The 14,265-nt window shown below is 47.8% G+C and overlaps 2 non-coding genes across 2 annotated transcripts; both read left to right on the forward strand.

The window, feature by feature from the left end:
• The first annotated feature begins 4,260 nt into the window (after positions 1-4,260).
• On the forward strand, positions 4,261-4,342 carry TRNAS-CGA (transfer RNA serine (anticodon CGA)). Its single transcript has one exon. It is a non-coding gene; the product is annotated as a tRNA-Ser (tRNA).
• A 79-nt stretch (positions 4,343-4,421) lies between these two features.
• TRNAS-UGA (transfer RNA serine (anticodon UGA)) lies at positions 4,422-4,503 on the forward strand. Its single transcript has one exon. It is a non-coding gene; the product is annotated as a tRNA-Ser (tRNA).
• Positions 4,504-14,265: the final 9,762 nt, after the last annotated feature.

Raw genomic sequence — 14,265 nt, forward strand, 5'->3', positions numbered from 1 at the left:
ACTTTTCACTTTAGCTCAACATGGCTCAGATACCATCCCTTAATATTGCCACTTTAAACGTGAGAGTGTTGGCGGCTAGTCGTAGGCAAAGTCACGTCCTACGGTTGGTCACTGACCACGATGTCGACGTACTAGCCGTCCAGGAAACTAAGGTTGAATGGGAGGAGGAGACCGGGAGCATGGTGCGCCGTTTCACGACTAGGTATTTTGCGGTGGTAAGCCATGCGTTAGGCTCCGCTGGGGCGTGCATTCTTTTTGTGACGAAACTGCTTGGACTGCAGATTCAAAGTACCTTTTCTTGTCAGTCTGGAAGGATTGATTTTTGCGATATTGTTTTGTGCGATATCAGTTCCGCGTCATATGCGTATATGCACCCAATTCAGTAGAAGAGCGCGTCCGTTTCTTTTCGAGCCTTTCGCAGTATGTTCGATGCGATAAGCGCGTTATGCTGTTAGGAGACTTCAATTGTGTAATGAGCGCTAGAGACAGCGCCAATAATGCCGGTGTGCGTGACAGAAGCAGTGCAGTCTTGTCAAAACTAATCAGTGAAAATGAACTCGATGACGTTTTTGAGTGTCTGGAAGGGGGGCGTGACGTGACTTTTACACGTTTTCAGGGCAATAGCCATGCGTGGTTGGACCGAATCTACATTTAGCTGGATACAATTCCAAGATGCCACGGTTATTCTGTAGTGCCCATATCGTTCGCAGATCATTGTCTCGTAATATGTAATGTCGGTATAGGGAAACGCAAACATGAGTTTAATTGGGAGATGTGGAAAATGAATGCCTTCTTATTAAATGATGAATCTTTTGTAAAGGCAGTACGGGATGCCATTAATGAAATACGGGAAGATGCAGCTGAAACAATTGCTGAAAAATGGGAATGTATTAAACAAAAAGCTAAAATTAAAGCCTTAGACAGGTTAAGCTGCCTCAAATTTGAGAGGGAATATAAAGAAAAGGGTTTGCGAACACTACTTCAGCAGCTGATAACGCTTGAGTGCAGAGAGCCTGGTCTGTACAAAGACGATGTGCGGAGCGTCAAGGAAAAGCTTGAACAGTTCGATAAAGATCGTTATCAAGGTGCCATCGTGCAAGCACGAGCAGATGTATTAGCGGCGGTGGAGAAGCCCACAAAAAGGGCGCTTGGACTCCAGAAGGCGCATGGACGGCGAAACCATGTCGATAAGATTTTAATGAACGGGGCTGTTGTTGAGGACAACGAAAGCATAGGACGCGCCTTCTTTCAGTACTACCAGTCGCTCTTTGCATTTCAGGCAGCGAATGTAGAGAGTCTCAAAGCCGATTTTCTTCAGCGGATGCCGAGGCTGGCAGATGACGCTAAAGAACGATTGGAAGGCAACATTACCGAGCACGAAGTTGAAAAAGCAATCGGTGATTTGAACTCGGGCAAGTCGCCTGGGCCTGATGGACTCTGTGCGGGGTTATATAAGGCTTTCAAAAGAGAACTTGCCCCACTGTTAGCAGATGTATTTATGAAGCGTACGAGAAGAATTATTGCCCCCATCTTTTGGAAAAGCGCACACAATACTAATCCCTAAGAGTGATCAAACAGACAAACTCAGATTCATGTCATCCTATAGACCTATATCACTAACAAACATTGATTACAAGATCTTTATGAAGATTTTAGCTGCGAGACTTCAAGGCGTCATCAAGGAAATTGTCGGAGACCACCAAACTTGCGGCATCAAGGGGCGGTCCATTTTTTCGAACATTCATCAGATGCGGTGTGTGCTCGAGTGCTGTGACGTCACCAATGGTGGCGTTGCAGTTCTTCAGCTCGATTTGGAGAAAGCGTTCGATTGTGTCGCTCACGTTATTTTGTTTGCCATCTTGGATCATGTTAATGTCGGTTGCATCATCAGCGAGGGCATGGCTTTGGCGTACCAGAATTGCACAACACGATTAATTGTCAATAAGTCTCTGGGGGCCCCCATTAACATCATGCATTCAGTACGCCAAGGCTGTCCCCTGTTATTCCGCTGTTATTTGCCATCTATATAGAAGAAATGTGTGTAGTAATTAACGGAAATGACAAAATACGTGGTTTCAGATTAGCACCGACAGAGGTGAAGTTGCTCGCATACGCAGATGACACTGCAGTGTGTTGCACAGACAAACCAATTTTAACGGAAACAGTATCGGTAGTAAAACATTTCTGTGATGTCACGGGTAGTAGAATAAATTCGGGCAAATCCCTAGGCCTGTGGCACGGGAAATGGGTGTCTGCACCGGACAACTTCGCGAACCTCAACTGGGTCAAAACGCCGACGAGATATCTGGGTGTTTCTCTCAATAGCTACAATAGTAGCGATGAATATTGGAGGAGCCAAGCCGATGAAATGAAAGAAGGGTGCGAAGCTGTCTATTTTTGCAAGGGCGACAGTCTGTAATATGCTTTTTGTCACCAAGTAATATTATGTCATGCAAGCGATGTATTGCTCGAGAGCAAATGTGCAAAGGCTGCACAGAGTGTTTGCTGTTTTCATCTGGGGGTCAACATGGGAAAGGTGCAGCAGAACAAATTTGTTTAGAAGAGTGAAGGACGGGGGTGTGGGTTTGGCTCATCTTTTTGTTAGACAACTGGTAAACCGATTCTTGTTTTTTCACGATGTGCGCCATCCTTTTCTGCGCACCGTATGCCAGATCAGGTTAAGCAGCGCTTTGCAGGCACAAGTTGTTAGTACGGCAAGCGTTACCGGATCACTTCGTGGCTACTTTAAGGAAGTGGTCGACAGCGCAAGATTTCTTTCTGTTCGATTTTCAATGGATTACCTTTGCGAAGTGAAAAGGAAATTTATTTATGAAATTTATTCACACTTGAACTATTGTCAGTTAGTGTGGGGAAACACGACATCCAACAATCTAGAGCATATTCACTTAGTACAGAAAAAATATCTCCGACATACATATAATGCTCCCTACACTGCATCGACAATAACTTTCTTCATGAACACCGGTGTAATTCCAGCGTATAATCTGTACAAATATCGATTAAGTCGTGTCTATAAGGCAGAAGTCTATAAGAATATTTTTAATTTGCATAAGCACGCCCAATTGCAAACTAGACCACCACATTATAGCACAAGACACTTTGAAGACTGGGCAGTACTGACACCACGGTGAAACTATGGGAAACAGTGTCTGAGGTATACATTACCCACACTCCTAAACTATCACAATTTGGTTGGTTTCAATCTCTTCTCTTCGTCTCTCAATGAGCTCCGGCTGATGTATGTGATTGATTTGTAATACTTCTATGGCCATTATATGTGTATTTTTCCTTGATGATCTTCGTGACTTCTTGAGTAATGTATATGATGTGTAATAATATGTATGTACGGTATACATGCGTATATTTGAATAAAAGAATGTGATGCTGCTTCTGTCCAAATGAGGGATGGGGGACTTGTCAAGCTGTTCAATGGACAGCTTTTTTTCCTCCACCCCTCCATCTGTATCTTACAAGATCTGCACCTTACAAGATGGAAATAAACTTTCATTTCATTTCATTTCAAAAGATTGTATAAAGATTTGTGCGGCATTGTTTTCCCAGTGCCATTATACAGATCCATTTACAGTGGAGGGCCAGGACTCTATGTACTTAAACGGGCAAAACGCATGGAGGTGCCACCAGGGGTAAAAACCTTTTTTTTTAAGCTTCACACCGGAACGCTCTCCGTGAAGACTTTCATGGAAGAGCGAGGATGTATCGTACCATAGGGAACCCATTGCTTGATCTGCAAAAAGCAGGAAACCATAGATCACGTTTTCTTGGAATGTTGGGAGGGCTTTTTTTTCTGGGACGTCTTAAAGCGAACCCGGAAAAAAGAGTTACCGGTGGACCCCCAAGGGATAAGGTATCTGACAATTAATGCTGATGACCACGTTTCATATGATTTTATTATGTTGAACACTCTCCACTCTATATGGCGGGCTCGTATGTCAGGGTACTATTGAGATCCTGACGCTAGGCCCGCTCGCATTTATTTCAGAGAGTGTATGTCCCGATTTATAGAACTACAGAAAATGGAACAATGTGTTCCGGAATGGCTGTAGAGGCTAGAACCCCTGACAGCCATGAAAGAATTTTAAGTTGACAACACCTGTCCAATAGGGACAGACGGCTTTGTTGTACGGTGTGACTCTTTTGTTTCTTTTTTTGTTTGTATTGCAATTGGGATACTGTAATGTGTGGAAACTGCACGTTCTGCGAAAAACCGGTATAATAAAAGAAGTCGTGGCCGAGTGGTCAAGGCGATGGACTCGAAATCCATTGGGGTATTCCCGCACAGGTTCGAATCCTGTCGGCTGCGTAGCGGTTATTTTTGTTTCTGCCAGCCCTTCGTGAACGCGCATCAATGTGGCGCAGTAGGCCTGTGGAGTACTACATGCGCAGTCGTGGCCGAGTTGTTAAGGTGGTGCACTTGAAATCCATTGGTGTCTCCCCGCACAGGTTCGAATCCTGTCGGCTGCGTAGCGGTTACTTTTGTTTCTGCCAGCCCTTCGTGAATGCGTATAAATGTGGCGCAGTAGGGCTGTGGTGTACATGAGCAGTCGTGGCCGAGCATTCTGCATCCGGCAGCCGAGCTGTTCGGATCGTAGCGTCATGGCCTCTTCAGGGGCAGTGACAGCGGCCACTTTTGGTCGTGGAAACAGGATTACGGAAGATGATAAGGAATATCCGTTCATTTTGCCTCAACTGCCTAAAGGACGAGTTGCGATTAACACCGTGTTTTTGCACGGTGATGTGCGTGCGAGACCATACAAGGTCGAAGATTTCAGGGATGCCCTACTGCCGACGGGCCCCTTCCCGGACGTTGTATGCATAGGGGCGTACCAGATAAACCACGTCTGGGCGGTGACCCTGAATGATGCGACTGCGACGAAAAGACTAGTTTCCCTAAAGGACCTGCAAGTGAAGGGACGACGGTGCGTCATCGTGGACCCGCAGGACCAGCAGGTGAAGCTCAGGCTTCACTGGCTGCTGTACGGCGTTGCCGATGAGGACGTCCGGACAGCGTTCGCGGCTTTCGGCAAGGTGGAGGAGGTGAGCCGGGAGCGGTGGCGAGTCGAACGCATGGGAAACAAGACGTCGACCCCCCGGACGGTGCTGCTCAAGCTAAAGAACGGCGTCAAAGTTGAGGACCTTCCTCATTAGGTTCGCGTCGGCGGAGAGTTGGCCTTGGTGGTCGTGCCCGGTCGACCCATGCAGTGCCTGCGCTGCCAAGGCACGGGGCACGTCCGCCGAGAGTGCAAAGTACCGCGCTGTTCCAGGTGCAAACGTTTCGGGCACGTTGACGCTGACTGCGTCAAATCCTACGCCGCCGTGACAGGACCAGCAGCGAGGGACGTTGCGGCTGAACACGTCATGGACGTGGTCGAGACGGAAGACTCCGCCAAGGGAACCGGAGACTCGGTTTCGACAGGGACACTCAGAGGGTCATCTACCGCCGGTGCTGAAGGCATGGTGGCTGAGGCTGACGAAAAGACGGACAAACCGGTGCAGGTCCTGCCTGCAGTGAGCCTTGCTACGGGGGGCGTTAACGAAGACGCACCCGACAACGACACGACGGCAATACTGCAGGACAAGGAAGTCAACGACGATGAGCGGACTGGGACTCCTGGTGCCCCAGTCAAACGCCCCCACGACGATACCAAGGACAGGGACGGTGGTGCCACCAGCACCAGCGAGGGGCCGCCGGCGAAGACGCCACAAGGAAGACGGATGGGCTACAAGCCAAAGCCGAATGTACCACCTGAAAGGAAGCCTGTGGGCAAAACGGTCTCGCCTAACGACACGAACAAGCCGGGAGGTCCCGGAGGCGGCTAGCCGAGGGCTATTCGGGAACGGTAAGCACCATGCTCCGGGCCTGCTTTTCTCGCTAGCTTAAGATGGCTGAGATACCGTCCCTTATTATTGCAACATTGAACGTGCGAGGGTTGGCGGCTAGTCGTAGGCAAAGTCAGGTCCTACGGTTGATCACTGACCACAACCTAGACGTACTAGCCGTCCAAGAGACTAAGGTTGATGGAGAGGAGCAGACCGGGAGCATGGTGCGACGATTCACGCACAGATATTTTGCGGTGGTTAGCCATGCGGTAGGCACGTCCGGTGGTTGCATTCTGTTCGTCAAGAAGCTACCTGGACTGCAGATTCAAAGTGTATTTTCGTGCGAATCTGGAAGGATTGTTTTCTGCGATGCTTTGATAGGTAATGTTGAATTCCGCGTCATATGCGTGTACGCTCCGAATTCAGTGGAGGAGCGTGTCTTGTTTTTTTCTAACCTTTCTAATCATGTCTATTGTGATAAGCGCGTTATTCTGTTAGGGGATTTTAACTGTGTGTTGAATGCCAGAGACCGAGTGAATAATGCCGGTGTGCGGGACAAAAGTTGCAGCGTACTATCAAAACTAATAGGTGAAAATGAACTTGACGATGTTTCCGATTGTCTGCAAGGGGGGCGTGAAGTGTCTTTTACTCGTTTTCAAGGCAGTAGTCATGCAAAACTGGATCGAATGTACATATCATTGTACAGGATTCCAATGTGCCACAGTTATTGTGTAGTGCCCGTGTCGTTTTCGGACCACTGCCTCGTGAAATGTCACATAGGTATAGTGAAAACGAAACATGCTTTTAATTGGGATCTGTGGAAAATGAATGACTTGTTACTATGTGATCAGTGCTTTTTAAAAGCAGTAATGGATGCGGTTAACGAACTATTCGATGATGCAACGGAAACAATAACGGAGAAGTGGGAATGTTTTAAACAGAAGGTTAACATTAAAGCCATAGAAAGATCGAGTTGCATTAAATTCGAGAAGGAAACGAAAGAAAAGGGCTTAAGAAGACTGCTTGAGCGGCTGATAACGCTTGAGTGTAGAGAGCCTGGTACATATAAAGACGACGTGCGGAACATCAAGGAAAAACTTGAACAGTTCGACAAAGAGCGTTATCAAGGCGCCATAGTGCGTGCGCGAGCACATGCACTAGCGGCAGGGGAGACGCCCACTAAAAGGGCGCTGGGTCTTGAGAAGGCGCACGGACGGCGAAACCACATCGATAAAATTCTAATGAACGGCACTGTCGTTGAAGACAGTGAGAGCATTGGGAGCGCCTTCTTAGAGTACTACCAGTCACTCTTTGCATTTCAGGCTGCGAATGTAGGGGGTTTCAAAGCGGATTTTCTTAATCTCATGCCGCGAATAAGTGATGATACCAAAGAACGATTAGAAGCCAAAATAACTGAGGGGGAAGTAGAAAAGGCAATCGACGATTTGAACCTTGGTAAGTCGCCTGGACCTGATGGCCTCTGCGCTGGGTGGTATAAGGCGTTTAAGAGAGAATTGGCTCCATTGTTGGCAGAGGTATTAAATGACGCGTATCAGCAGAAATGTTTGCCCCTTCCTTTGGAAAAGCGCACACCATACTAATACCTAAGAGCGATGAAATAGATAAACTAAAGTTAGTGCCGTGCTATAGGCCAATATCACTAACAAATGTTGATTAAAAGATATTTATGAAGATTTTAGCTACCAGACTCCAAGGCGTCATCAAAGAAATAGCCGGAGAGCATCAAACTTGTGGCATCAGAGGGCGAACTATTTTTTCTAACATTCATAAGATGCGAAGTGTTCTCGAGTGCTGTGACGTCACCGGAGGTGGCGTTGCAGTTCTTCAGCTCGATCTCGAGAAAGCTTCCGATTGTGTCGCGCATATTATTTTGTTTGCCATCTTGGATCACGTTAATGTCGGTTCCATCATCACTGAGGGCGTGGCCTTGGCGTACAAGAACTGCACAACCAGATTAATTGTTAATAAGTCGCTGGGGGCCCCCATTAACATTATGCGTTCAGTGCGCCAAGGCTGTCCCCTCAGTCCACTTCTGTTTGCTATTTATATAGAGGCCATGTGTGTGGCAATAATGAAAATGATAAAATACGTGGTTTTAGATTGGCAGCGACAGAAGTGAAGCTACTGGCGTATGCAGACGGCAGACGACATTGCAGTGTGTTGCACAGATAAACCAAGTGTAACCGAAGCAATATCTGTAGTAAATCATTTCTGTGAAGTCACGGGTAGCAGAGTAAATTGGAGCAAATCCCTCGGGCTGTGGCACGGGGACTGGCTTTCCGCGCCGGACTATTTCGCGAGTGTGAGCTGGGTGAAAACTCCGATGAGGTATCTCGGTGTTCCCCTAGACAGTTACAATAGCAGTGATGAATATTGGAGGAACCAAACAAGTGACATGAAAGAAAAAGCAGACAAATGGAAAGGTGCTAACCTGTCTGTTTTCGCAAGGGCGACAGTGTGTAACATCTTTTTAATTGCCAAGTTATACTATGTTATGCAAGCGTTGTATTGTTCTAGACTAAACGTGCAAAGGCTGCACAGAGTGTTTGCGGTTTTCATAGGGGGTTCAACATGGGAAAGGTGCAGCCGAACAAATTTGTTTAGAAGAGTGAAAGACGGGGGTGTGGGATTAGCCCATCTTTTTGTTCGACAACTGGTCAACCGATTTTTCTTTTTCCGCGATGTGCGCGATCCTTTTCTTCGCACCGTATGTCAGCTCAGATTAAGCAACACATTGCCGGCACATGTTGTCACAACGGCAAGCTTGAATGGAACACTTCGTGGCTATCTTAAGGAAGTTGCCGACAGTGTCCGTTTCCTTACTGTTCGGTTTTCAAATGATTACCCATGTCAAGCGAAAAGGAAAACGCTGTATAAAGATGTGTGTGATATTGTATTCCCATTGCCGCTATACAGAGCCATATACAGTAGAGGGCAAGGGCAGGACGTTCTTAAACGGGTGAAACGCACGCAGGTGCCACCAGGGGTAAAATCCTTTTTTTTTAAGCTCCACACTGGAACCCTGTCTGTGAAGACGTTTATGGAAGAACGAGGCTGTCTCGTACCGTGGGGTTCTCACTGCTTGATCTGCAAGAAGCCCGAAACCATAGATCACGTGTTCTTGCACTGCTGGGCTGCTGTGTTCTTTTGGGACGTCTTGCAGCGAACCCTGAAGAAAGAATTACCTGTAAACCCCCAAGGGATCAGGTATCTGCCTATTAAGGATGAAGACGGCGTCCCATATGACTTCATTATGTTGAATGCTCTCCACTGTATATGGCGGTCTCGAATGGCCGGGTACCACTGCGATCCCGACGCACGGCCGGTTCACATATATTTCAGAGAATGTATGTCGCGGTTTCTTGAAGTACAGAAAATGCAAGAATGTGCACCGGATTGGCTGTCGAGGCTAGAAGCTCTCACAGCCATGAAGGAATTTTAATTTGACAACGCCGATCCTATACGGACGGATGGCATTACTGTAATTTTTTTTTCTCTGTTTTGCATTTCTGAGATGTGTGTAATATTTGTATTTTCTGTATTATGTCAAAGACCGGCATTAAATTAAAAAAAAAGCAGTCGTGGCCGAGTGGTTAAGGCGATGGACTCGAAATGCGTTGGGGTCTCTCCGCACAGGTTCGAATCCTAACGGCTGCGTAGCGGTTACTTTTGTTTCTGCCAGCCCTTCGTGAACGCCTATCAATGTGGCGCAGTAGGGCTGTGGTGTACAATCGCCCAATTTTTTAACCTGAACGCGCGAGCATCGACCGGCCAGTCGATAAGCGCCGTATAACGGAGTACAGCGGCGAAGTGTGCGAGAATACGCCTGGCAGAGGGAAGCTGCATTGGACTGTGCATTGCGCGCACGCGCGTATTCTCGCACACTTCGCCGCTGTACTCCGTTATACGGCGCTTATCGACTGGCCGGTCGATGCTCGCGCGTTCAGGTTAAAAATTGGGCGATTGTACATGAGCAGTCGTGGCCGAGCCATTCTACTTCCGGCCACCGAGCGTGACGGACGGCGAATCATGAGCTCCAGTGGAGCGGCGACAGCGGCCTTTGTTGGCCGCGGAAACAGGTGGAACACCGAAGATGACGCAGACTATCAGATTATTTTGCCTCCACTGCCAAAGGGGCGCGTCGTGCTAAACACCGTGTTTTTGCACGGCGACGTGCGAGCTAGACCCTACAAAGTAGATTTCCGGGACGCTCTTGGCCTAACAGGATTGTTGCCGGAAGTGCTGGCCCTGGGGGCCTACCAGATTAACCACGTCTGGGCTGTGACCATGAACACCGCGGATGCCACGAAAAGGATGCTGGAAGTCAACGAGCTGAAGGTAAAGGGGCGGCGCTGTATCGTGGTCGACCCTCAAGACCAGCAGGTGCGGCTGCGTCTTCATTGGTTAATACATGGTGTGGCTGATGAGGATGTGAGAACGGCGTTGGCGGCTTTCGGTAAAGCCGTACAAGTGACCCGAGAGCGATGGCGGGTTCAGGGTATCAACGACAAGGGGACGACTACACGGTCCGTCTTGCTCAAGCTGAACAGCGGCGTGAAGGTGGAAGATCTTCCGCACCAAATTAGGGTCGCCGGTGAGCTGGCCCTAGTCGTCGTTCCTGGCAGGCCAATGCAGCGCTTGCGCTGTCAAGGCACCGGTCACGTACGACGAGACTGCAAGGTCCCCCGGTGCTCGCAATGCCGTAGGTTTGGACACGCCGAGGACCAGTGCGTACGTACATACGCCTCTATGACTGGGCCAGCCGAAGGCGACGACACGGCAAGGTTGGTGATGGATGCGGCTGAGGCCGAAGACGCGGCGAAAGGGGCAGGAGACCAGGCAACCCCATGTGCTGTAGGCGGTGTGCTTGCACCTGATGCTTGCGCGGGGACACCACCGGACAGAGAAAACGCTACGGAAGGTGCGGCAAAAGAGCCAGCCGAAGAGACTAAGGAAGAAAGCAAGAGCAGCCTAACGGAAGCCAGCGAGCAAATGGAGACAGCTGAGGACCAGTCGGCGAAGAGTGACCCTACGAGCAGCAATGTCGGAGCCTCGGTCAAACGGCCTCTTGAGAAGGCTACGGACAGCAGCGCAGCGAACCAAGGAAGAGGGGAAGACGGGCCGCCTTCGAAGACGCCAACGGGCAGGCGCAGCAGCTACAAACCACGACCGAACACCGCTAACGCAGACAAGAAGTCCGAGAAGAAGCTGCCACCGCTCTCCAGTGGTACTGGTCCACCGGGTGGCTCCGGGGGCGTCTAGCGGTGTGCTAGGCGCAAAAGGTAAACACCATGCTCCGGGCCAAATCTTTTCACTAGACCTATAATCATGGCTCCCAACCCGTCGCTTAGATTGGCCACGCTAAACGTTCGAGGTCTGGCCGCCAAGCGAAAGCAGAGCCAATTGTGTAGGCTGCTGGTGGACTATAACCTTGACGTGTTAGCCATGCAAGAGAGAAAAATAGATGGTGATGAAGAGACCCGCAGCATGGTGCAGCGGTTTACGCCATGGTACTACGCGGTAGTGAGCCACGCCTTAGGGACGTCTGCGGGCTGCGTGCTGTTTGTTAGAAAATTAGCCGGTGTAACGGTGCAAGGTTTTTATTCATGTCCATCCGGTAGATTAGTTTTCTGTGATTTTGCTTTGCATGGAATTGAATGGCGGGTTGCATGTATTTATGCACCAAATGCGTTGGAGGAACGGGCTTTGTTTTTTTCCATGTTAAAAGAGTATATATCTTCCGAAAAGCAGATGGTGCTGTTAGGTGATTTTAATTGTGTTCTCAGTGCCCGAGATCACTCTAATAGAGCATTAAGGAGAGATAAAAGTAGGGATGTTTTGAACGAGATAATTACTGAATACGAATTAGTGGATGTGGCTGAATGTATGATAGGGACGCGAGATGTGCGTTTCAAGCACTTCCAAGGAAATAGCCATGCGTGTTTAGATCGTATTTACTTGTCGCTTCAAGCAATACCAATGTGTAATAGTTACAGTGCATATCCTATTTTCTTCACTGATTATTGTCTGGTTAAATGTGACATAGGAAGGAAGGGAAAAGGCGGCAGCTTCTCTTGGGAGCTGTGGAAAATGAATTCAAACTTAACTACTGACGAAAGTTTCGGAGAATATATATCGGACTGCATCGAAAAATTGTAATGAGCGGTGAGGGTGAATTAAAAGATAGATGGGAAGAGTTTAAACAGTGCATTAAAATGAAAGCCATCGATCGTTCCGCCGCAATAATGCATGAAACAAAGAAAGAGAAGGAACTGCGAATAATCTTGGAAAAGCTGACAGAACTGGAATGCCAAGAACCGGGAGCATACAAAAGCGACATACTTAATATTAAACAGAAACTTGAACTGCATGATGAGGAACGCTATCGCGGAGCGATTGTTCGTGCTCGAGCCGAATCCTTTGCGATAGGGGAGGCACCCACAAAAAGGGCGCTCGGACTGGAAAAATCGCACGCTCGACGAAATCATATTGACGTGATCGAGGTGGGTGGTAACGAAGTTACAGATAATGATAGTATCGCACGTGCGTTTTTTGAAAACTACGAAAATCTGTTCGCATTTAGGCAGGTGGACCTAGAACGGTTTAAGACGAACTTCTTGAAAAGAATGCCTCAACTGACTGAAGAAAGAAAAGTTGCATTAGAAACGCCGATAACTGTTTTGGAAGTGGAACGCGCCATTGACAATTTGAATCCTGGCAAGTCACCTGGCCCTGACGGGCTTTGCGCCCTGTGGTACAAGCGGTTTAAAAAGGTATTGTCAGCGGTACTTGTAGCAATTTTTAACGAAGCGTACGATGGTGAGGCGTTACCGCCATCTTTCGGTCAATCACACACGGTGTTGATTCTGAAGACAGAGGATGTAGATAAGTGGAAAAGTGTAACATCATACAGACCGATAGCACTCACAAATGTAGACTATAAGATACTAATGAAAGTCTTAGCAGCTAGACTTCAGTCGGTTGTTAAAGACATACTCGGACCACACCAAACGTGTGGAATTAAGGGTCGCACTATAGCGACGAATATTCACAAGATGCGCTCAGTTCTTGAGTGTCGTGACACTCTTGAAGGGTGTGTGGCCATACTTCAGCTGGATCTGGAGAAGGCATTTGATTGCGTAGCGCATGCTATTTTGTTTGCAATGTTGGAACACATTATTGTCGGATCCGTCATCACGGATGGTGTAGCTCTGGCGTATCGGAACTGCTCTACCAGACTAATTATTAACAAAGAATTGGGGGCCCCCATTAAATTGCAGCGTTTTGTGCGTCAAGGCTGTCCCATCAGTCCACTTTTGTTTTGTATATATATTGAAACCTTATGTTTGTCAATAATTGAAAATAATTCTATCTGCGGTTTTTGCTTACAATCTTCAGAGGTAAAACTGCTTGCATATGCGAATGATGTGGCGGTATGTTGTATTGACTACGAAGGCATTGAAGAAACCATTCGAAGTTTTAAATTTTTCAGCGACGTTACAGGAAGCCGAGTAAACTGGGGAAAGTGTCTGGGGTTTTGGCACGGCGTGTGGCCGTTCACCCCGGGCATTTTTGCCAATGTTGTATGGCAGAAAACGCCTGTGAAATACCTTGGTGTCCCACTTGAGGTCTACAAAAATAATGACTACTGGCAGCAACAAGCAGAACTCTTACGCGAAAAGGCGAATGTTTGGAGGGCGAATTATCTCTCCATGTTTGCGAGGGCGACCGTGTGTAACATGCTTTTGTGGCTAAACTATGGTATGTGATACAAGTGATGCACTGTTCTAGGGTAAATGTGCAGAAACTTCATAGGGTTTTTGCGATCTTTGTGTGGGGACCTACGTGGGAACGGTGCAGTCGTACAAATTTGTTCAGGAGTGTGAAGTGTGGGGGACTTGGACTGGCACACCTTTTTCTCAAACAATTAGTTAATAGAGTTTTCTTTTTTCGCGAGGTCAGCGACCCATTTCCGCAAACGGTGTGCCAGGCCAGATTAGGGCGACTGCTACCTGAATATGTTATTAGCACGGAAGTCCTGACGGGAACGGCACAAGGTTTTTTTCGGGAAGTAGTGGCGAGTGTGCGATTTTTGAGTGCGCGTTTTTCTAATGATTATTTATATTCTGTTAAAAAGAGGAAGCTCTATAAAGACTTACGTGATATAGTGTTACCAATACCGTTGTACAGGGCGATATACAGTGCAGGCCTGGGTCAGAACGTACTAAAACGGGTTAAAAGAATGCAAGTAGCACCAAGTGCAAAAACTTTCTTTTTCAAACTGCATACCGGAACTCTCCCTGTAAGAACCTTCTTAGAGGAGCGTGGGTTTTATATGCCATGGGGGTCTCAATGCATTATTTGCAAAAAGCCGGAAACGATCGA

This window comes from Dermacentor albipictus, unplaced genomic scaffold (genome assembly GCF_038994185.2).
Source record: "Dermacentor albipictus isolate Rhodes 1998 colony unplaced genomic scaffold, USDA_Dalb.pri_finalv2 scaffold_26, whole genome shotgun sequence".
NCBI lineage: Eukaryota > Metazoa > Arthropoda > Arachnida > Ixodida > Ixodidae > Dermacentor > Dermacentor albipictus.